This window comes from Herpailurus yagouaroundi, unplaced genomic scaffold, assembly GCF_014898765.1.
Source record: "Herpailurus yagouaroundi ecotype Mexico unplaced genomic scaffold, PumYag 100, whole genome shotgun sequence".
Classification (NCBI taxonomy): Eukaryota; Metazoa; Chordata; class Mammalia; order Carnivora; family Felidae; genus Herpailurus; species Herpailurus yagouaroundi.
The window spans coordinates 15,096,175-15,120,651 of NW_024412391.1; the positions used below are offsets into that span (position 1 = coordinate 15,096,175).

Consider the following 24,477-nt stretch of genomic DNA (forward strand, 5'->3'; position numbering starts at 1 on the left):
AATAATACAAAGAACATGTCTAACAATATACCGTAATAAAAATTAGGCGGATGTTATCTCTCAAAATATCTTACTGTATTCTACTCACCCTTCCCGTTCCCGTGATCACGCGAGATAGTAAGATGCTGGAGGGATGACAGGAAGTGAGGTAATGACGTCACACTGTGACGTAGAATGAGGCTACCATTGACCTTCCGCAGATTCGTCAGGACGATCTTCTGCTGCCTGAGCGAAGCTGACAACAGGTAGCAGAAACCCGGGAAAGCGAAACCGAAGATGGGGGACGGGTACCACTGCACTGTGCTAGGAGCCGGCCACAAAGATGCAATAACCTCTGGGCGGGAAGTGTGAAAAAGTTTCAGCCTAACATGGAATCGGAGAATAGGAAATGGAGAATCTCACGCATGCGCCCTCAGAAGGATATGCCCGCTCTGAGCCTGATTATGCAAGACCGACGCTTCTCTCCTGACCAATGAACTTCAGCCAAGAATCCCTCCCCGTCCTCAAGCCAATGAACTTACAGCCTGCACTCTGGCGGAACTCCCCACTTTGCGTTCCTTGCAGGTAAATACTCCAAAACGCTCGAGGGACTGGCTTGTGGCTTGCCGCAGTCCGCGTTTCCTGTGTTACTCAAACTCTGGTAATTCGAGAGTACCTCAATTTACCTTTTCATTTAGATTGATGGAAAAGACAGATGTTAATCAGCTAATGACAAGAAAGCCTGAGCCATGGGGGCCAGGGTGGCATTCTCTGAAGAAGTGCATTTCAGGGGAGACCTGAGCGTGAATAAGAGTTACCCAAGTCACAGCAGAAGGCACCTCATCATCCAGGGGGAAATCTTTAGCACGCTGTTGTATATAAGAGAGGTATAGACTGCATAGAAGACATTTGAAAATTATTAGCCTAGGAAAAGATGACATTAGCCTTCCCATGCCCAGTATCCACCAGTCTCCCAAAGAGGCAGACTCTAAGAGTAGCATGCCAACAATTTCTAAATAAGTTCCTTATTTGCAGTTCTAATCAGTTGGTCCCAGTAAGCGCTTTTCATATGGAAATTGGCTAACATTCTGCCTGGACTTGGCCATCTCTCCCTTCTGCCCTTATCCCCACCTGGACTAGGTTTGCCTCTGTCTTACTCTACTCTATCCCGCTCCCTCAGGCCAGTAGGAGATCCTCCCATCAAGAGCAGCCTTTCTCATCCCTGTGGCTCCCTCTAGCCAACATCCTGGTTCTCTCCTTCCTTTTCTGGGCCAAGCATGTTTCTACTGCTCTCACATCCCTGTTCTCCTCTGGTCTGTATTGCAGGAAAACGGACTCCTGCAAGCTGTGTTCCCCACCCGTCGGCTGAGAACCAGTTTCCAGACAGGGCTGTCCAGTGAAATTGGGGAGCAAGAGAAAGAAAGAAACCAAGGTATTTGTCCCCCTTCTCTCTGCTCTGATTGGGGCTTCCAGCAGGAGCTTCACTTCCTTGGTATTTTCAGATCCTCTCAAGCAGCCCCTAACATGATTCTGGTTCCCACTAGGTAGTCCTTTATAATGCCAAGTCCCAAAAGGAAGCTATTGCTCCTGGCCAGTGGTACACCCGACCCCACCTTTGTCCTTCAGTCTCAAGGGCAGTAGCAGCTCCCAGTTAAGCCCCTCTGGCTTCCTGGCCACCCTCTGGCTTTTCTGCAATTCCAACAATCCTGTAACTAGCTACCTGCATTGTGTTCCCTATATTGCTTCTCAAACTTTCTGGTTTTAGGATTCCTTTATATTCTTAAATATCGTTGGTGATATTTATAATAAGATATATTTAGTCTACATCCCCATCCTTGCCACAGAGCTCCTAAAACCCTTGGAATTTCCTAAGTGATGGGAGTTAGCAAGGTGTCTTTTGTTATGTTAATGAGATGGCTCCACGAACGCTCCTAGGAAGGGGGACTGGTTGCCAGGACAACCAAGGTTGTATTTAGAGGGCTGGAACTTTCAGTCCTACCCCTCTAACCTCCAGAGAGGGGATAGGGGCTGTATATTGAAATCAGTCACCAACAGCCAATGACTTGCATGCTTATGTAAAGAACCCTTTATAAAAACCCCAAAAACAGGGACGGTAGGGCTTCCACATTGGTGAACAGGTGGAGCCTGAGGACAGTGCCATGCTGAGACAGCCCTATACAGCTCTAACGTCTAACTGCCAGAGTTATACCCTTTTATAATATACCAATAATCTAGTGAGTGAAATGTTTCTCTGACTTCTGTGAGCCACTCCAGCAAATTAATTGAATCCAAGGAGGGGATTGGAACAGGTGACAACCTAGGCTTGTGATTGGGATCTGAAGGGGTGAAGGAGGTAGGGGCAGTCTTGTAAGGCTGAGCCTTTAACCTGTGGGATCTGATTTCCATCTCCAGGTAGACAGTGTCAGAATTGAGTTGAATTGTAGGAGACCCAGCTGGTATCAGAGAATCGTTTGGTGGTTGGGGAAAACACACACACACTGGAATTGGGTGCAGGGTCTTATGTTAAAGACACTAAATGGCTGGATTCTATGTACTGCTATTGGTCATATTAGAAGTTAAAACAGGGGCACCTGGGTGACTCAGTCGCTTGAGTGTTGACTTCTGCTCCAGTCATGATTTTGCAGTTCTTGAGTTTAAGCCCCACATCGGGCTTGGTGCTGTCAGCACAGAGCCTGCTTCAGATCCTGTCCCCCTCTGTCCCCCTGTCTCTGTCCCTCCCCGGCTTGTGCTCTCTCAAAAATAAATAAAAAATAATTAAAAATTAAATTAATTAAAAAATTAAATAATTTAAAAATAATTTAAAAAAAAAAGATGGGAATGTAAGCTGGTGCAGCCACTCTGGAAAACAGTATGGAGGTTCCTCAAAAAACTAAAAATAGAACTACCCTACGACCCAGCAATTGCACTACTAGGCATTTATCCACGGGATACAGGTGTGCTGTTTCGAAGGGCCACATGCACCCCCATGTTTATAGCAGCATTATCAACAATAGCCAAAGTATGGAAAGAGCCCAAATGTCCATCGATGGATGAATGGATAAAGAAGATGTGGTATATATATACAATGGAGTATTACTCGGCAATCAAAAAGAAGGAAATCTTGCCATTTGCAACTATGTGAATGGAACTGGAGGGTATTATGCTAAGTGAAATTAGTCAGTCAGAGAAAGACAAAAATCATATGACTTCACTCATATGAGGATTTTAAGAGACAAAACACATGAACATAAGGGAAGGGAAGCAAAAATAATATAAAAACAGGGAGGGGGACAAAACATAAGACTCTTAAATATGGAGAACAGAGGGTTACTGGAGGGGTTGTGGGAGGGGGATGGGGTAAATGGGTAAGGGGCACTAAGGAATCTACTCCTGAAATCATTGTTGCACTATATGCTAACTAATTTGGATGTAAATTTAAAAAAAATTTAAAAGTATTTCCTTTAAGATCAGGAACAGGGCAAAATGCTCACTTCTATTCAGCCTACTACTGGAAATGCTAGCCAGAACCATTAAGCAAGAGAAAGAAATAAAACAAAATTGGAAAGGAAGACATAAAATTACCTCTGCACATGAAATGATGGTATATGTAGAAAACCCTAAAGAGTCCATTCAAAAAAATGTCAGAACTACTAAATGAACTAATTCATCAAGGTAGCAGGATACAAAGTCAACAAAAATGAGTTGTATTTCTATGTATAAACAATTAACAACCTGAAGGAAATAACAAAAGAACAATTCTATTTATAATACCATCAAAAAATAATAAAATACTTAGGAATGAACTTAGCCAAGGAGACAAGAGACTTGTAAAATAAAAACTACAAAACATTGTTAAAAGAAATTAAAGAAGATATAAATATATAGGAACACATCTCATGTTTATATTCATGGATGGTTAAAATATTAAATGTCAACTATTAATATACCAAAGTGATCTGCAGATTTCAATGTAATCCCTATCATACTCACAATAGCCTTATGAGCAGGTACAGTTATTCCTATTTTAATGAGGAGGAAACTAGGCAGTGGAAGGCCAAATTAATAATTGGATGCCACATGGACAAATGCAAGATGTGAATCAGCAGTGTGACTAGAATCTCTGTTTTTATATTACATTCCCTCCTATTGAATAAACCATTGCATGTAGAGAATTCTCCAGAGTCACAGGGTAAGAGAATTTGCAAAGCTGTATATATATTTTGCTTTTGTATTATTTTCTTATTCAGCTAGACTGTATATTTCACCCAATCTTTGCATCACATGAAGTTCCATGATGTTCAGTTCCGGGAAATACTGCTCAGTTTTCTGTTTCCTTGGTTATTTTATAATTTTGGATTTTTAATTATTTGTAGTAGGATTTTTAATCTAGTGAGACTTTCTCTAACTTTATCTATGGGAATCTTTTGCATTTACTTGTTGTCAGTTGCTCCTGGCTTCTGACAAACTTAGAATTCAAGAATTCAAGAACCATTTAACATCATTTTACTAATGTGATCTTCCTTGCATGTTGTGAATGCCAAAATAAACAATTTTCCTTTTTCAGCTACTTTTGCTAGTCTAGGGTATTGTTCTCAACATTTTCATTGAAGCTATCTTCTAGGGTCCAGTATTAAACCCTTGTATTCTTAATTACTACAACTAGAAACACCCCAAGTGTGACTATAGCTTGAGAGTTATCTTACAATTTTTGGTCCAGATTTTATTTTTATTTTTTGGCCTCTGGGGACTTTTCTTATTCTTCTATGGGCAGTGTTGCATTAACAAATGCTTTCTACATTTTCATAGCATTTAGAGGTGTTTTGTGTCAAGAATTTTCTCAGAGCATCTGTCTTGGCTTACCAATGGAAAAGCCTGTCCAGGTACTCTCTACTTTCTGCCAGTGTAATAAACAAAGATCTTTGAGCTTTTAAGTTCCTAAAAGAAACCGTAACACTCTGAAAGGAGAAAGATGTAAAAGTCTATAAGATATAAAGATATAAAAAGATATAAAATTTTGAGAACAAGGAAAATTCTGCAGTGTGGCCACAATTTCATAAATCAATAAGGAGGTAATCAAAATACCTCAATGAAGTGAGAAAATGTTTGTGTCGCTTATATCAAAGATGGATTTTTATGACCAATAAAAGCGATTTCTTTTTTAAGTGTGAAACCATTTGTAACCTCTGAAATCAATTGTTTTACTTTTGCTATGTAAAGAATTTCATTATAAAGTACTATAAAGTAAAAATTTCTCATAAAAAAACATTAAAAAAAGGAAGTAAAACAAAAAAATTAGTATAGACTCATTTAAATTAAAAATAAACCCATTCCACGTTAACATAAATAACATTTTTATTTTTAAAAATTATAAAAACCGGCACCTGCTTGGCTCAGTTGGTTAATCCCCCGACTTCAGTTCAGGTCACGATCTCAGGGTTCATGGGTTCGAGCCCTGCTTCAGCCACTCTGCTGTCAGAGCCCCCTTCGGATCCTCTCTCTCTCTCTCTCTCTCTCTCTCTCTCTCTCTCTCTCTCTGTGTCTCTCTCTCTATTTGCCCTTTCCCTGCTCACACCTGCGCACACACATGCTGTCTCTCTCAAAAATAAACATTAAACTATAAAAACAAAAATACACTTGTGAACAGAGTGGCATTGTTTTACATGTCTGCAAATCTCTTGTCTGGATGAATAAAGGAATAGCTGGATTCTCATATCTGCTTCTGCATTCGATCTACCGTGATATGTTGTTTGGACTGAAATGTGAGGAAATTCTGGCCTCACTCAGATTTGCCATTGAGAATGGGTATAGTATTTTCATAGTCTTTGCTGATATTTGTGGGTTATTGTTCTTTGATACCATACCAAAACTCAACAAGTGGTATAGTTTCTTCAAAGTAACTTGCAGTGTGGAACTTGAAAATACATTGTTGAACTTTTGTACTCTGTTACAATGATACAGTAGTCTCTTGAATTTTGAATGGATCTTTGTCTCCGCGATTTTGCAATCTCATGTATTGATCATTTAAAAAATACTGGTGTGGGGGGGAGGGGCGCCTGGATGGCTCAGTCAGTTAAGCCTCCAGCTTCAGCTCAGCTCATGATCTCGCAGTTCATGAGTTCAAGCCCTATGTTGGACTTTCTCCTGGCAGCACAGAGCCTGCTCGGGATCCTCTGTCCCCCTCTCTGCCCCTCTGCCGCTTACATTCTCTCTCTCTCTCTCTCTCTCTCTCTCTCTCTCTCTCAGAAAAGAAATAAGCTTTTAAAAATATATATTGGTGGGGTGTCTGGCTGACTTAGTCAATAGAACATGTGACTCTTGATCTCAGGGTCATGAGTTCAAGCCCCACATTGGATGTGTAGCCTGCTTAAATATATATATACACATATAGATAGATAGATAGATAGATAGATAGATAGATAGATATAGATTCATTAAATCATAAAAATCTTCCAGGTGAGGGAGAGCCCATTTCATATAATATCAAAGGCCACATTCATTAATATGAACACCAATCCCATCAAAAAAGTCTTAAAGTATCGGGTAGCTGTCAAGCTCACAAAGGTGCTTTCCAAACCAGAGGTGGTTTGGAAACAAGGTTTCCAAAATTCTAATTTCTAAAATTTTTTTTTAACGTTTATTTATTTTTGAGACAGAGAGAGACAGAGCATGAACGGGGGAGGGTCAGAGAGAGAGGGAGACACAGAATCTGAAACAGGCTCCAGGTTCCGAGCTGTCAGCACAGAGCCCGACGCAGGGCCCGAACTCCTGAACCGCGAGATCATGACCTGAGCCGAAGTCGGCCGCTTAACCGACTGAGCCACCCAGGCGCCCCCCCCCCCCCAATTCTAATTTCTACTTTAAAGCTGAAGTTTTATAATTGGCAACAAACAATTACTATCAGTTGTTTTCATTGTAGTGACAGTCTCACTTTGATCACTCAAAAATAACTGCAAAATATCCAAGTGTAATAAAAAAAATTGTCATTCTCTAAAGTAAAAAAATATATATACAGGATTCTATGAAGAAAGCAGTTAGTTCAGTTGGCAAATCAAAAAAATCGCACATGCTTTTTCCTTAAAACAACCTTCATACTTCAATAGGCACTAGCAGTGTTTTATGCACACTTCCTGTACCAACGCTCAGAAGGATAAAAAAAAAAAAAAATCATGAGTTAAGTGGGGCACCTGCGTGGCTCAGTCAGTTAAGCATCTGCCTGTCGGTTTTGCCTCAGGTCATGATCTCACAGTTCATGAGATCGAATCCTGCATTGGGCTCTGGGCTGACAGGGCAGAGCCTGTTTGGGATTCTCTCTGTCTGTCTGTCTCTCTCTCTCTGTCCCTCCCCTGCACACACACACTCTCTCAAAATAAATAAAAATAAACATTTTAAAAAATCATAGGTTAAGGTTTAATAAAATTAATACCTTTTACAGCTTCATCAAAAACATTCTTAAGTGAAACTGACCTCCCCCCCCCCCGCCCCCGCCATGTGCCCAATGATAAAGAATACTGTAACTCCTACCATTTGGTGCTCCTGCCTTGCCTGATGGATGCTAAGTCCCCAGACTGACAGCATTCTGACATTTTTTAAATGCTTATTTATTTATTTTGAGGGTGGGGAGGAGCAGACAGAGAGAGAGAGGGAATCCCAAGCAGGCTCCGTGCCGCCTAAACAGAACCTGATGACTCAGGGCTCGACCCTACAAACCACGAGATCATGACCTGAACTGAAATCAAGAGTGGGACGCTTAAACAACTGATCTGCCCAGGTGCCCTGCATTCTGACGTTTTGGAAGCTTCTTTACAAAACTTTCTTCTTCACCAATGGGCTAGTATTTTCCATTTGCCCCTCCAGATTCACTCCGTACCCTGAGCCCCAAGAGGCTGACACATAGGGACCGTGCGAATGGACTTTCCCTCTGGCTTCTGGGCAGATGCAGCCAGTGGGGAGCCCCAGCCAGAGATGGAAAGATGGGAAGGAGGAGACTGGGATATTTTTCCTCAGGCTCCCCCTCTCTCGGGTCACTGCGGGCTGCCCGCGTTCCTGTGAGGGAGCCCTTCCGTACCGCTGTCTCCCCACATTCTCTCCCTTTTCCCTTCGATCCACAGAGTGGTAATGGCTCCCAGCTCCTGCTATTCCAGGGGTACTGTGCCCTCTCTTGTTGCTTTCTCCTACCCCTGCCCACCTGCTATAAAGTCATTTATTCAACTCTCTTCAGTAATCTTTGTGCATGGCCTCATTTTCCTGCAGAGACCCTGACAGGCCATTAACACTCCCCACCGTGTGACACCTGACACTCCCCAACGTCATGGTCCAGGCTGTCACCATTGCTTCTCTAGCCAATCCTTGCCTTTCTGCTAGTGGCTCTTTCCTTTCTCACCTACCTGCAGGGCCACCAGCTTTATAAATGCTCCACTCCTCCTTTGCTTACTCACCCCTTTCTTCAGACATTCCTCCTTCATCTTTCTTCTGGGCCATATATATGAGAAGAGGGATCGATGGATAGATAGATAGACAGAGACACCGACACAAATAATAGCACATGAAGCACCATCTGCTTTTTAAATGGTCATTATGTACGATTCCTTTAAAACTAACATCATGAATACCCACAAAGGAGTGACCCAACTTCCATCTGAAGTTCCTTTTGTACCATCTTGCTCACAGCCCTCTCCATCCTCTACCTCAAGGCAACAAGGTGAAGATTTTTTTAATTTTTAACTTTTTAATTTTTATTTTTTTTAAGTTTAAATTTTTTTTTAACGTTGATTTATTTTTGAGACAGAGTGACAGAGCATGAACAGGAGAGGGTCAGAGAGAGAGGGAGACACAGAATCTGAAACAGGCTCCAGGCTCTGAGCTGTCAGCACAGAGCCCGACGCGGGGCTCAAACCCACGGACCGCGAGATTGTGACCTGAGCCCAAGTCGGATGCCCAACCGACTGAGCCACCCAGGCGCCCCTATTTTTTTTAAGTTAAAAAAAATTTCTTTATTTTGAGAGAGACAGAGAGAGCATGCAAGCAAGGGAGGGGCACAGAGAGAATGGGACAGAGGATCCCAAGCAGGCTCCCTGGTGACAGCAGAGAGGCCAGTGTGGGGCTTGAACTCACAATCCGTGAGATCATGACCTGAGCCCAAGTCTGACACTTAATCTGATTGAGCCACCCAGGTGCCCATTTTTTATTTTTCAAATGTTTACTTATTTATTTGGATGGGGGCAGGGGGCAAGAGGGAGAGAGAATCCCAAACAGGCTCCACACTGTCAGCACAGAGCCCGACACAGGGCTCGATACCACAGACTGTGAGATCATGACCCAAGCCGAACTCAAAAGTCAGATGCCTAACCAACTGAGCCACCCAGACACCCCTAGGTTTTTTTTGTTTTGTTTTTGTTCTATCTTACTTTTCAGAGTATCTTCAGTGCCTTTGTATGCATCCCTAAACAACTATTTTTTTTTAATGTTTATTCTTGAGAGATCGAGAGCACAAGCTGGAGAGGGGCAGAGAGAGACAGGGACACAAAATCAGACGTAGGCTCCAGGCTCCCAGCTGTCAGCACAGAGCCTGACTTGCGTCTTGAACTCACAGACTGTGAGATCATGACCTGAGCTGATACTGGATGCTTAATGGACTGAGCCACCTAGGCAACTTTTTTTTACTAAACAACTATTTTTTAAGTTTAGTATGGTTTTGAAGTCAGTTACGTTTTTTCTTTTTGCTAGTTTCCTGTCAGGACAAGCAGGCTATGCCAAACCATAATTTCCAGTCATAGCTCAGGACTGTCAGGGGCTCCTCCTTGGCACTTCTGAGCTACTTCTAACTTGTGAGGCTGTGACCTTAAACAAATGTAGGACTGAAGTGGAAGGAGCATGGACAATACCACATCACTTCTGCCACATCCCATTGGTCAGGACTCCTATGGCCAAACCTAGCAGCAAGAGTGTCTGGGAAATGTAGTCTTGCTACGCGCCTAGGCAAAATGAAGCAGGACTTAGAGAACACATTGTGTTGTCTCTGCCTCTCCGATGTAACTCATGCCCCCAATGAGGGTATTTACTCCTTAAAGATATGTGTCCTGTTCAGTATAACTTTATTCCTCTCCTAGAAAGCACTAAATGCATTTTAACTGACTATTCAATTTTGGACCCATGGAAAAGACCATTCTCTGTTACTTCACACTCCAGTGTCACTAAAACTTGGGCATCATCTTTCATCTCTGTCGCCTCTGTAATTTTGTAATGTATTTCCTAGGCCCTAGGAAACAATTGCCTGTCTACTGACTTTAGACTTTATGTGAGGATACAAAGTTTGACCTGTAAACAGCAGACACTCTTCAGATAGAGCACAGAGATAAGGGGAAGTCTGAGAGGCAGAATAATAGGGCAGAAATAGTCCTGGACTGGCAGTCAAGTCTGAAGTGTTTAGGAAGCTGAGATGTATCACATTAGTCATAAACACAGGGCTTGAATTCAGGGTTTTATGAGCTGAGAGGACGAAAATCTGAAAGATGAGGACTCACGTTGTACGTTTGTTGTAAGGATTAAATGGAATAGCATAAATAAAGTACTTAGCACAATACTTGTCAAACTGTAAAAATTAACAAGTGGTAGTTGATGTGGGAAACCAAGGCAGAAGGAAAAGGGAGATCAAATTAAATTTCCCTATAACCTGCAGCCCACTGACAACTACTTGAGGCAGACAGAGTATAATATTCCTTCAGGAACTCCTTACTGTCTTAAAGCTTTGCTAGAGGGAAAAACAACCTTAGGTTGACCATAGTTAGGCCTCCAGTATCCTCGGAGTCCTCTTTAGCGTATGAAAATCCCTTTGGAAAATTTCCCTTGCCTTTACCCCCGCCCCAATTCCCAAGTATATAATGAGTCACTCCTCACAATCCTGGGGCAGCTCTTTCTGCCCAAGGGTCCTGTTCCCATGCTTTAATAAAACCACCGTTTTTGGTCTCAGGTGAGCGTCCCACTCTTGATCTTAGCTCAGGTCATGATCTCATGGCTCGTGGGTTCAAGCCCTGTGTCAGGCTTTGCACTAACAGCACAGAGCTTGCTTGGGATTCTCTCCCTCTCTCTCTGCCCCTCCCCTGCTCACATGCTCTCTCTCTCTCTTTCTCTCTTTCTCTCTCTCTCTCTCTCTCTCTCTCTCAAAATAAACAAATAAACATTAGAAAAAAATAAAACCGCCTGGGTGTCTCAGTCAGTTGAACATCTGACTCTTGGGTTTCCACTCAGGTCATGATCTCGTGGTTCATGGGTTCAAGCCCCAGGTCGGGTTCTATGCTGGCAGCACGGAGCCCACCTCAATTCTTTCTCTTTCTCCCTCTCTCTGCACCTCCCCTGCTCACTCTTTCCCTCTCTCTCAAATAAATAAACATTAGAAATAACCAAAAAACCTCAGTTCTCTGGACCTAAGGAGTGTGGGCATTGGAGGAGCAGGGCTCATGTTCAAAGAGCACAGAAAGGTGTCGGCAGGTCTCCCCTTTCAGAAAGGAAGGCAGGCAATTAGGGCTGTCACCATCTCTATACCCAAAACTCCCTCCTGCCTCCTGTGGCTCCCCTGGGTTAAAAAAAAAAAACTGCTTTAAAAAAAATTTTTTTTGATGTTTACTTATTTTTGAGAGAGCGCACAAGCGAGGGAGGGGCAGAGAGAGAGGGACAGAGAATCTGAGCTGAGCTCTGCACTAACAGCAGCAGCAAGCCTGATGTGGAGCTCAAACTCACAAAAGGCGGGATCATGACCTGAGCCCAAGTCGGACACTCAACCGACTGAGCCACCCAGGCGCCAACCCCCAAAAAAGTTTTAGAACTGCAGGGGGCTTTCGCTAACCTTGGGCCCCCCAGCTTTCTGTTCCAGGAAACTTCTTTTTTTTTTTAAGTAATCTCTACACCCAATATGAGGCTTAAACTCATAACCCCGAGATCAAGAGTCACATGCTGTACAAACTAGCCAGCCAGGTGCCCCATTTCCCAGGAAACTTCCAAACACGGTACCTGAGCACTGCCCAGCACTAAATCACTGTAGACTGGAGCATGAGACCAAACGCTCGGCCTCATTCGTTCGGTCATTAATTATGATACACCAGGCACTAAGTGCTAGGGCACAGTTAGGTGAAGAAACTAGTCTCTGCCCTCCTTCCATTCAAGTTGGCAAGGCAACACAAAATAGGCAATTAATTTGAGGTTGTAATCAGTATCACAAAGAAAAACCAGGTCGTAATGGGGTCACTAGGGTGGTTGAGAGGGACTTGTTCATCCACGTCACCCTCTCCTGGGCTAAGAGGCAGGGGCTGCCAGCTGGGATGGAGAGAGGTATAGATAGGGAAAGTGAGAACAAAAGAGAAGGAAGGGTACAAGGAAAAGAGACTGGCTCATGAGGGACAGGGCCCATCCTGGTTAGCTGAGCCCTTTTAGGAGCCAAAAGCTGCTGGTGGCCCAGGGCCCTAGCTTTCCTGGTGCTCACCTTGAGTTCATACCCTCTGCCTCCAGGCTTTCTCCAGGGGCCCTCCTGTCCCAAGTGTGAGAAGGGAGATGATTCATTTTCAGAAGTACTAAATAAAAGCTGTGCTGTTCAGTTAACAGTAAGTCTACAACCTGCTGGAAGTATGTACAAACCACCCCCAACAGTGGAGTCCAAAACCTTTATACACTTTACACACTTAACTTTATACCTTAACTTAATACTATACCTTTATACACTTAACTTCCTGGTTCTTCTCCTGATTCAAGGGCTATTTTCGTGGGCTTTGCAATGAACATGCGCCATAGAAGAAAGGGAGGAGGGACTGGAAGTCTCAGGGTCACCTCAGGGAATGTACATTTGTTCCAATCAGCCTACTTGTTGCCTTACATGGGCATAGGAGACTTCCAGGAAAGGCCGAAACCTCTGGAGCACTCAGCCAATGAGGAACCAGGGAGGGACCTGCGTGCTAGGTGATAAATTACCTGCTGTGACTGCCCTGGATGTGCCTCTCCATCAAACACCTGCTCTTGCAGGAATATTGATTAAAGCCTGGCTTCACTGTGCTCCGAGTCTCGGCGTTCCTCCTGTGATTGGGCTTGTTTCACACACCAAGGTTGTGAGTTTGTAACGGCCTGGGAGTGGCCCCATGGGAGACCTCTGAAGGAGACAGCTGGACTCCCCGAGTGTGACCGCCAAACATCCTGGTGCCCCAAGATGACCTGGTTGGAATCATTGGTTTCTGATGGAAGGGTGGAAGCAGAACAGCTTTTCCCTGAAAATCAAGTGGCCCCTGGAGGCAACTGTCATTTTGATGGGGCTGTGTATGCAAGACTCTCCTGGGGCTGCCTGTCTAGGAGCTCAGGAAACATGAGCCCCAGGGAGCGGGGAGTCACCACTTCGTGACAGCCACAGCAGCCCAGCCTGGAACTAAGAGCAGACACCAGGAGGACTGACTCAGGACTGCTCTGGAGACAGGGGCAGCAGCCAGGAGAAACTCAGGCCTCAGCCTTCCCAGGTGCCCCACAGCTCGCTCCCAGAAGGCCACTGACCCATCTCTACCCTGCAATACCCCAGTCCACCGTGTAGGCCCCCTTGTCCATGAAGGACAGCCCTCCTGGGTTTCCATCCAGGAGATCAAGAATTCTCTCCTGGATGGGAATCATGTGCTCACTCGTAAATACTGAGCCTTCTATGTGGCAACAGATACCAAAAAAGTAAAGAAAACAATCCTTCCTTTAAGGAGATCACAATCTCCTAGAGCAGATTAGGAACTAAGCATGAGGAGTGCCGGGCATATGTGCGCGTGTAAATGTAAGAGTGTGTGTGTGTGTGTGTGTGTGTGTGTGTGTGTGTGTGTGTGTGTCACATATGACACTGCAAGCCCATGAGAGGCCACCTCACCCAGTCTGGGCCTTTTGGAGGGATGAATGGAACCTGCTGGGCTGAGTGCAAGAGTCCTTCAAGGGAGCAAAGAAGTAGGAGATCAATGTGTCCACCGAGTGAAAACGGGGAATGCATGGATGCCTCCTCAATATACTTATGCTAAATAAACATCAGCCATAACTTGCTTCCCGATTTTATTTGAACCAGGGCTTCTGCAGACCCACGACATCTGCAGACAATACACCATTAGCCATGCTTGCAAGTGGCAAAACAGTCCTGTCCCCTTTTGTTATCAAATTTTTGATGGGGGAGTCATGAGAGAGAAGTATGAGAAGTTTCAAATGCAACAAAAGCTCTCCAGGATGAAAGTAGGGTGACAATTGTCCCAATTTTATCCCCAAATGTTCTGCATCCTGGGAAATCCTTGGTCCCAGGGAATCCAGGACAATGGGTCACCCTAAAAGAGACAGTGCAAAAGGGACAGGAAATCAGGGACCTGGCTAGCTGGTCAGTTAACCACCTTGGGGAAGTGAGGGTTGGCTGCAGGTGATGGAGAGGGTGTGTCTATATGTGATGGAGGGAAACTCTTCTCCTTTGGTAGCATTAACCCCACCTCTCTCCCCCACCCTCATTGTCACCCCATTCTGAATGCTCCTGGGCAGACTCCAAACAGCAGCCCCCCAACAGTGCTTCCTGACCTCTCAATAACCCCTTGGGGGCGCACAATGGGCTTGCATCCCTCTTAGACAGAAACAACATGCCTGGCATTGTCCCTGGTCTTATAGCAAGCCCGAGTGGAGTTGGGCTTTGGCAATGTCTCCAAGCAGCTATCTTTAACCCGTTCCTGCCCAGTACACATGGACCCCTTTGCTCACATTCTGTGCCCCTGCTACAGCCTTGAACCCTGACTGATGGCCCATGGGGGGAGGGGGATGATGTCCAGGCAGCTTGAGCTACGGACACTATGACTCTTCAAGTCTTCTCCTCTGAAAGGAGACATCTGACCTCCCCCCACCCCAGCCAAGGCAGGGTCAGGAGGAGCAGCAATGTTGTTCCACTGATGCCACGCGTCTACCAGACCCCACGTCTACCCGAAAGCCACCAGTCACGCTCAATGCTGCCTCTGTTGCGAGGTTGCTCGTGAAAAGCCCCTGTGTTGTGGCTCCTGGCTCCAGTGAGGTCTTCGATACAAGGTCTCCATTCATGCCACGCTGGCCCTCCTCGGCTGCACAGGCAGCCCCTGCTCCCTGAGGAAAGCTGCCTGGGGTACAGGGTGGATCTTCCCCTCAGCTTCCACAAAGGCCAAGCACATACTGCCTGTATTCCCTCCCTCCACCCAGCACCGCCTTCCATCTGCCTTCTGGGAAACCCTGACACAGGTGCAGAGAAGCAGGGCAGGAATGGACACCACAGTGGGTCCTGGAGAGCCTGTACCTCTCCGTTAACAGCCATCCAAGCTCCTGGCTGCCACAAAACGTCAATGAGAGGACACACACAACAAAACATACAAAGGAAGCATACAAACTGTCTGAAAGGGATCTACCTCTAGAGACTGAATGGACAGTCAGCTCTGGGGAATGGGGCAACTTTATTGGTTGGAGAGCTGGTTGACTGGCTTTTTGAAGCTTATGGAGCGTAGTGAGTCCTGTAGTATTCTGTAGTGCATTCACACTCCAAGCAATGGAAGAGAGCAGTGGTTCTCAAACATGAGCATGCACCAGAATCATCTGGAAGGCTTGGTACAGCGCAGATGGCTGGACTACCCACCAGAGACAGTGGTTCATCAGGCCTGGGGTGGAGCCTGGGAATTTGCATTCTTACCAAGTTCCCAGGAGATGCGGATGCTGTGGTTAGAGGACCTCTCTATAAGAACCATCATAATAGGGGTACCTGGTGGTTCAGTTGGTTGAGAGTCCAACACTTGGTCTCAGCTCAGGTCTTATCTCATGGTTCTGAGTTCAAGTCCTGCATTGAGCTCCATGCTGGGCATAGAGCCTACTTAAAAAAAAATAATAAAAAGTAAGAACCATCACAATAGGGTCTCCCCTGTTTAAAAAAAAAAAAAGAGAGAGAGAGAGAGAAAGACAATAGGCCCAAAATGGAGTCACTTGTGCTAAGGCCGATGTCACCTAACCAAACTGCTGTTTCAGCCTTTCCCAGGAATGTAATTTTAACCAGTCAGTCTGGAATTTCCTGGTCAACACCAGTGACAAAATCTCCCTGACAGACTCCCGGTGTGCTCCAAAGGAAGGTGACCTTGCCTGAAACAATCTACTCCTTGCTGGAATCACTACCTTGCCCTGACTCTTTCTGCCTATAAGTTTTCCCTTTTGTACAGTTTCTTGGAGCTCCTTTCCACTTGCTGGATGGGATGCTGCCCATTCATGAATCATTGAATAAAGCCAGTAAGATCTTTACACGTATTCACTTGAATTTTGTTTTTTAACACCCCTGACCTCAAGATTATAAATCATTTGAGTTCCCAAAGGCAGTTCCAAAGCAAAAAGTACCCACAAATGCAGTGCAGACTAAATACATCCAAACTGAGGGGATTTGGGGGAAAAAGAGGTAGACATGTATTGAGCACTTATTACAATGTTCTCATCATCTCACATGATCCTCATAAAGTCCTATAAGGTGGGTAATCATTTCCCAACTTCACAGATGAGGGAAGAGAAAGGCTCAAGGTCCATCCTTTCCCCAAGGATAAGTAAGGGTGTCAGGCTACTCAGCGCTCTGAGGCCAGGCCTGCCTGAATGAGGGGAGGTGGGATTTGTCAGAGGAGCTTCCTAGAGGAAAAGGAACTCAAGCTGGATGGTGAATGTGATGGGCAGTGAAGAGGGGAGGAGAGTTGGTGAAATGCCATGTTGAAATGGGGGACAGGAGGAGGGGAAGGGAGGTGCCCTCCATATTGGATGGGATAAGAGTCAAGGAGGTAAGAACAGACTGTTTGGGGAGAGGGGTGGGATAAATGGCAGGAGAGGGTGGCCCTGTTGAGGAGCAGTGAGAGGTGAGTTGTAGAGACTGGGAAGAGGGGACCCTGGGCTGCTGTCAGACCTTGAGTGCCACACCAAGACCACTGAACCTGATACAGTGGTCAGCAGGTGCTCCTGAGTGTTCTAACATTGGCAATGGCATTGATGTGGGAAACAAAAGCAGAATTTAAAAAATAAAATTCCCTTATAACTTACAGCCCATTGACAAGTCTTTGAGACAGGCAGAGTGACATTCCTCTAGGAGCTCAGCTGCCCCCATGACGACACTTTGCTAAGGGGCAAAGGCAATCTTAACAGTATCCTGACCCCCAGAATCCTGTAAGTCTGCTTTAACATATAAAAACTCCTTTGGAAACTTCCTTTATCTCTACCCCCCAAGATATATGTTGGTAATCATCCTCAAAGCTTAAGCCTCACTGATATCCATCTGAAGGGTCTCATGACTGAGCTTTTACTAAACAGCAATAAATGACCTTTTCCTAACAGCAGCTAGCCCCTCAGGGTCCTGGAAGCCTTGTTGCCAAAATTCCTTAGAGACTTAATGGGATCCCTAACCTCCTCTCAACCTGAAGGTATATAATCAGTCACTCTTCACAACCCCAGTGCAGCTCTTTCTGCCTGTGGGTCCTGGTGCTGTGCTTTAATAAAACCACCCTTTTGCACCAAAGAGGTCAAGAATTCTTCCTTGCCCATCGGCTCCGAACCCCAACACTCCAAACCATATCAGCATGACTAGGCTAGGGCATGAGGAAAGCTGGCGAGCTAGGCGCATGCCAGCAGGGAGCAAGGAGAGAGCCTGCAGTCAGCCTACCAAGTTGTAGTTCAGGGCAGTCAGTGAACAAGGTTATTCCCTAATATTGCCATCTGATAAGTGGAACAGTCCATGTAGGACTGTGCAATCCAGTGTGGGGGTTTTTTTTGTTTTTTGGTTTTTTTAGATTTTATTTTTAAGTCATCTCTACCCCCAATATGGGGGTCGAACTTACAACCTCGAGATCAAAAGTCACATGCTCCACCAACTAAGCCAGGCAGATGCCCCCTGTGCAATCCAATGTTACCATTCCCAGGCCACCCCCTCAAGATTTTCTATAGGTTGTTATCTTCTGTTTTTTCTCACCTTCTGATGGGTCACAGTGACCCCCAAAGAACGCAGCATTCTGCAGGGAAAGAAAAGGAAATTAGTGGTAAATAAATGGGCACAGTGCAGCCAGCAGACATTTCCCAGACTGCCAAGGGCCTCAGGACTGTGAGTCGTCCCTGTCTGTGTTTCAAAGGTGTCTTAAAATGAGAATTCTGTGGGCTCTTTCCCAGTCTCTTTCTTCACTCCTCATGACGTCCTGGAAGCTTATTCCCTTTTGGTCCGCCTCCAAAGGCGAAGGAGAAACAAAAGAACCCTGAGCCGAATGAGGCTCCTTTCAAAGGCCCTCCCTCAGAAAGTGAGGACATTCTCATTGCCCTGGAGTGGGTGAGGTGCCTGGGTCTCCCCAACCCGCCATCACAGCAGTTACCCTCCTGCTGGCGGGGGGGGGGGGGGGGGCAGGCAAGCAGGGGAGCCTGTGGGCTGCCCCCCGCCATGTCCCTTCACCAGGCCCACCCACTACCTGGGTTCACAGAGGTATCTTCTTACAGGAGCACAAGAGCAGGAGGCTTAGCAGGGAGATTCCTAATTTCATTTGTCCTCAGATCCAATCTTTTAGCGAGTGGGCAGCAGGCCAGGCCAGGCCCATAGAAGAAAGCCACCATTCCCATCGTGGTGCTGGTGGAGCCGAGCCAGAGGGTGGGGGAGATGCTGTTTGCAAGAGGCACTTTGGAAATTCCTCACATATTTTGGCTTTTGTCTCTGGGCATTGAGATGGAGATCCACGTTTGACTCTACCCAGAGCTCTGGGACTCTCCTTTGCATTCAAAAGGAAGCTCCTAGCCGAGAGCAGAAAGAATTTGGTGGCTGTTTTCTCATCTCAATGACCAATTGAGTCATTTGGGGGTAGGGGGTACAGCAGAGAGATCGGTTTTCTTTTGCTGCTTCTTTACTACATTTCCTTCTCTCCCACCTCTGGCCCCAGCGCCAGGCCCAAGTCCTAAGTGATGTAAATGTGACACCTTTTCAGAGAAGAGCTGCCCTCTTGTGCTCTCAGGGCTCCATGGGAACATCAAAGGCACCTGCACGCCCCCGGAAGATCTGACTGGGAGCCGGGACGCCTGGGGTACCGAGGACACTGCAAGACCCCAAGCAAACCATTGCAGACTTGAACACCTGGTTCCTGCCCCTCCCGACGTGGACAGGAGTTTGGTCCTATCCTCCCATTTCCCATCCCAGTAGTAGTCAGGGAGGGTTGGATGTAAGACCAGCATTAATGAGGGACGGGGATGCCAGAGCAAGGCTCCATGAAAACAATGGCCAGAATCCCCCGTAGGTCTGTAATTTCAGAGTTCCGCATTTCTCTCTGTCCAGCAAGGCTCCTGCAGTTGTTGTGAAGGAAGATCCCTGAATTCCCAGTTTGGGAGCCTGTTCTTTGGTTCTCCCGCTGAACTGGCGCCCCTCTCCCATGAGATGCCACTTTGCAAATCAACTGATTTGCAAGCAGCAGGGTGGGAGGAAGAGAGGAAGCAGGGAGCCTTCATGCTGTGACTAAGGTCACTCTGTGCTCCTGAATGCCATCAATTAGCTTCTCCTTCTCCGTTCATTCTCTTCCTGAGTCTGTCAAAATCACCTACTCTTGGAAGGACTCAAGTCACTGTATCTCCTTTATGACCGAAATGAAGTCTTCATCAAGAATAACTGGCCCAAAGGAGGGGAGACCCTACAGATAAAATGAAGCAGAAGCTTCTGTGACAGTTTCCCAGTGGTTTCTCAGAGACACTCGTCCCTACTGTCAAGTTTTGTCCCCACCAGCCCAACCGCACTGACTTGATCTCCCTCCAGAAAGTTAAAAGAAAACTGATGTAGGGGCAGCAGCCATTGACGAAGAGTGCGCCAGGCCACCATAACTCACTGCAGGACATCAGGGAGTCACTTAACCTCTGAGCTTCAGGTCTCTCTGAAAAATGAATGGGTTGGCAAGATCTCCCAATGTCCCTGGCAGACGTGACAGCCTGAAGCTTGAGTGTGAGCTCCACATCCTACCCAGGGAGCAACTCATCCATTTCCCCTTGCTGCTGTTGAGGTGCTGGCCCTGCCCCAAGGGACTGGCTGTGGCTGGAACCCACACCCTTCGTGGTCTCAACACCCCCTCTGGGTGCCTGTGCAGTGAGAACCACAGGCAGACAACAGCCACCCTTCTGGGCATCATGGGCGCTCCAGCCCAGACTGGTCATTTCTCCAGACGCTCGGAGTCTTCCAGGGCTTTTGGGCGGGGGGGCCCGCCGAGACTTCTGAGCAGTGGGTCACAGACTAAGTAGACTCTTGGAACTCATCTGGATTCTTGTAACTTCTCCAAAAGCGTGTCTACTCCTACTTTTTTTTTCCTTTCCAACTTCAAGAAACACATTTTCTTGTGAAAAGGGATTACACTGCATTGGTAGCCACAGCACTGCACCCTCTCCTCTCCCAAAGATGAGCCGAGCAACTGCTCTGCCATGACATCCTGGGCATCCACAAAGATGGCCCTTTTTTTCCTTTTGCGCTGGATGCCTCCACCTTCTGTGTGAAGGGATGAGGCAGCCTTCACTTGCACCAGACTAGGTCCGCTTCAGCCACAAGCTCTCTTCAGATCTCTGCTTGTGTCAGTGCATGTGGGTGTGCCCCAGTGAGTGTTGTGTCTCTCACTCTCTGTGTATCTCTCAGGGTTTGGATCTCTCTATGTCTCTTAGTGTTGCAGGATTTCCTACCTCAATACCTGGCATTCGTTTTCTTGCCACTTGGAAGAACAAAGAGGTGGACATAAAATGAGCAGCAGGCAAAAGTTTAGTAGAGCATAAGATGACAAAGTAAGAATAGGATGAAAGTTCTCTTTAAAGAGAGGGGGCAGGGGCGCCTGGGTGGCGCAGTCAGTTAAGCGTCCGACTTCAGCCAGGTCACGATCTCGCGGTCCGTGAGTTCGAGCCCCGCGTCGGGCTCTGGGCTGACAGCTCAGAGCCTGGAGCCTGTTTCGGATTCTGTGTCTCCCTCTCTCTCTGCCCCTCCCCCGTTCATGCTCTGTCTCTCTCTGTCCCAAAAATAAATAAAAAACGTTGAAAAAAAAAATTTTTTTTAAATAAAGAGAGGGGGCAGGGGTGCCTGGGTGGCTCAGTCATTTGAGCATCTGACTTCAGCTCAGGTCATAATCTCCCAGTCTGTGGGTTCGAGCCTCACATTGGACTCTGTGCTGACAGCTCAGAGCCTGGAGCCTGCTTGGGATTCTGTGTCTCCCTCTTTCTCTGCCCCTGCCCCACTCATGCTCTGTCTCTCTCCCTCTCTCAAAAATAAATAAAAACATTAAATAAATAAATACAGAAATAAATAAATAAATAAAGGGGGCATTCGAGGTGAATACCCATGGACTGTAGGCAAGGGTCTTTGTTTTATAGGGTTCTGGTCAGCACCCCCCTTTTTTTCCCCTCATTCCTTCTGAGGCTCTACCCTTATTGGTTGGATAACTCTAGGTGCTGGGTTGTCCATGCCTGATCGGCTCGACTCAGTTGTGTGAGGAATCAGACTATGGTCATGCTGTCCCTTGTATAACATAAGTTTTATGGTTTACTTATTTTTAGTTAGGTATTTTGATTGTCAAGTTCCTGAGGGGAACCTGAAGGGAGGAGGTGGTGTCTGTTACATTCTTAAGAGGAACCTTACCCCCAAGGGGTTTGCTGTGGTCCCTGCTCCCAGTATTGTTCCGAAATACGTGTTTTTCCCACCCATGGACCTCAGGTCCCAACTTTTCCCTGCCTATTTTATCGTATTTTTGTCTATCATATTAGCGTTCTTTCACTCTGTCCGTGTGTGTGTGTGTGTGTGTGTGTGTGTGTCTCCCCCTGGCATCTGTGCACACGTTCCCTCTGGGTCAATGTGCAGGTGATCCCGTGGAGGCATCCTATTTTCTCCTTCCACTCAGTGCCCAACTTCTCAAGTGTTTTCTACAGGTAACCAGTTGTGGGCCCCCAAAACCAGCCTCTGTTCTACACCTGTGTCCCCGCAGAGGCCAGAGTCAGCACAACCAACCTCCCTCCGAAAACACAAGTCTAGGGGCGCCTGGGTGGCGCAGTCGGTTAAGCGTCCGACTTCAGCCAGGTCACGATCTCGCGGTCCGTGAGTTCGAGCCCCGCGTCGGGCTCTGGGCTGATGGCTCAGAGCCTGGAGCCTGTTTCTGATTCTGAGTCTCCCTCTCTCTCTGCCCCTCTCCCGTTCATGCTCTGTCTCTCTCTGTCCCAAAAATAAATAAAAACGTTGAAAAAAAGAAAGAAAAAAAAAAAAAAACACAAGTCTAAGGCCCAAAGTATTGATGCGCGACGCACATTTTACACGGATGACGGGGGAGAGATGGTATCCGCCATTCAGTCAAGCTTCCTTGAGACGTTTTTTTCTCTCTCCAGAATTCCTCTGAAAGCATCACTTCATCACGTGGTTTATTTCCGACCGAGGAGCAGGCCCCGAAGACCTGCCGCATGGGCAGCCCCCTTGCTGCGCGGCCCCCTGTGAGCCGGGGCGTGTGGGCCACAGCTGACTAGACCAAGGGTGAGCACCTGACCCGAGCGCTGCCCCTCTATTGGTCAGCCAGCCTCCTAGAGGTAACCAGGCCGAGGGGCTCGCGAAACCTGAGCCTATACTTTGGGAGTTCGGGTCCATGTAGAGGGAGCAGGAGTGAGGGCATTGTCAGTGAGAGAAGCAGAATGAGGAGGAAAGAAAATCGAGAACAAAGAGAGATTGAGATAGGTCCGTGGCAGAGTAGGATTGAGTAGGGCCAAGCGCTCCTGCTGGCAAGAAGCTGCAGATCCAGGGCCGTGTGAAGTCCTGGAGGCGCTATCACCATGCACCTTGCATCCCTGGTGCCTATCTTGGCCACCAGCCAGCCTCAGTGAGGTCCCGATACAGCTTGTTACAGGGGCCTGTATGCATTCCCGAAACACCTGCTCCCCAGAACCACACCCCGTGTGTCTTCATACAGGTTAGGAGTACTGCTCGCTGGGGGCTCTGGTGCCCTTCCTGGAGTTATAATCTGTGAAACTGAGGCCCTGGGGGGAAGTGTGCCTTGATTCACTATTTCCAGATTTCAAGGTTGGGAGGGACCACCACCGAGAGGCTTTCCTCCCCCATCGTGTCCTTCCAAGACCCTCAGTGAGGACACTTCTTCCGCATTGTCCGGTCAAGAGAAATTCCAGATCTCTGTGTTTGGGTGGTGAGGACCATTCACAAGCACCCACTATTTGGTTGGGTCCCCATGAGTCCCCTCCACCCAATGTGTTCACTCTGCCTGGGCCATACAGTACAAGGGGAGTGAGTGAAACTGGAGAAGAATGTGTGGAAGTTTGTGGCTTTCATCTCTTAAACAAATACCAAATTCCTCCAGGCCAACGCTGCAGGCATTAAACAATGATGTGTTCGGGAAGGCTCTAAGGCGTTACCTTAGCAACGCCCAGGCTGTTTTCAGGCAAGATCTCATTAAAGAGGAAAAAGAACAAAAATAATAAAGGGACGAGTCTGGATGGGGTCCAGGAATGGGGGTCTTTTGGCTGAATGTGTGTGTTTTGTGTTCTGATGTGTTTGCAGCCTGCCTTTCAGCTAAGTTTCCTCTCAGCTCCCGGGTGGGGTCCACGGTGAAGGTCATCCACTGGCATACTAATGGCAGCTAAGAAAAGATAGCATGCTACATGGAGGACGGGTAGGAACGGGAAGGACATCATAGCAGGGACCACCTCAGCGGAAGAGATGTGTATAAAGCCTGCCAGGCTGGCTCTTGAAATCAAAAGGTCATGGGAGAAAGAGGGCAAGTCTCTTCGCGTGTGACCAATGCTTACGCCTTAGGGCAGAGGCCTGCAAGGTGGCAATCCATCAGACCCTTGCTACTCACACTGTGATCTGTCGACCAACAGCAGAGGCAGCACTGGGGAGCTTGACAGAAATCCAGAATGTCAGGCTGCCCCAGGCCTACAGATCAAGTCTGCATTTTCACAAGACCCCCAGGTGATTCATGTGTGAGCTGCAGCTTGGGAAGTGCTGGGCAGGACCTACCTTTGTTGTGTGGAGGCATCTGCTAAAATAAGGTGGCTCTCTCACACAAACACAGGCATATCCAGTTTGTTGATAATGCACTTGGGTATGTTTGCTTGCTTGCTTGCTTGCTTGCTTGCTTGCTCTAAATACTTTATGTTTAAGTAATCTCTATACCCAACATAGGGCTTGAACTTACAACCTATAGGATCAAGAGTAGCATGCTGTGTCTACTGAGGCAGCCAGGCGTCCTGGTGTGTTTGTTTGTTTTTTAATGTTTATTTGTTTATTTTGAGAGAGAAGAGAGAGAGCACTTGCATGCACAAGCCCATGCAGGGGAGGGACAGAAAAAGAGGGAGCAAGAGGGAATCCCAAGCAGTCTCCAGGCTGTCAGTGCAGAGCCCAACACAGAGCTCCATCCCATGTGCTATAAGCTCCTGACCTAAGGTGAAATCAAGAGTCTAATGCTCAACTGACTGAGCCAGTGTGTGTGTGTGTGTGTGTGTGTGTGTGTGTGTGTGTGT

The 24,477-nt window shown here is 46.7% G+C and overlaps 1 long non-coding RNA gene across 2 annotated transcripts; it reads left to right on the top strand.

Annotated features, from left to right (window-relative positions):
- Nucleotides 1–331: 331 nt before the first annotated feature.
- Nucleotides 332–16,257, top strand: LOC121028066 (uncharacterized). Of its 2 annotated transcripts, none has more exons than XR_005789047.1 (3): nt 332–564; nt 1,306–1,411; nt 15,985–16,257. It is a non-coding gene; the product is annotated as an uncharacterized LOC121028066 (long non-coding RNA). The 2 variants fall into 2 exon arrangements; XR_005789048.1 differs by lacking the exon at nt 332–564 and adding an exon at nt 591–640.
- Nucleotides 16,258–24,477: the final 8,220 nt, after the last annotated feature.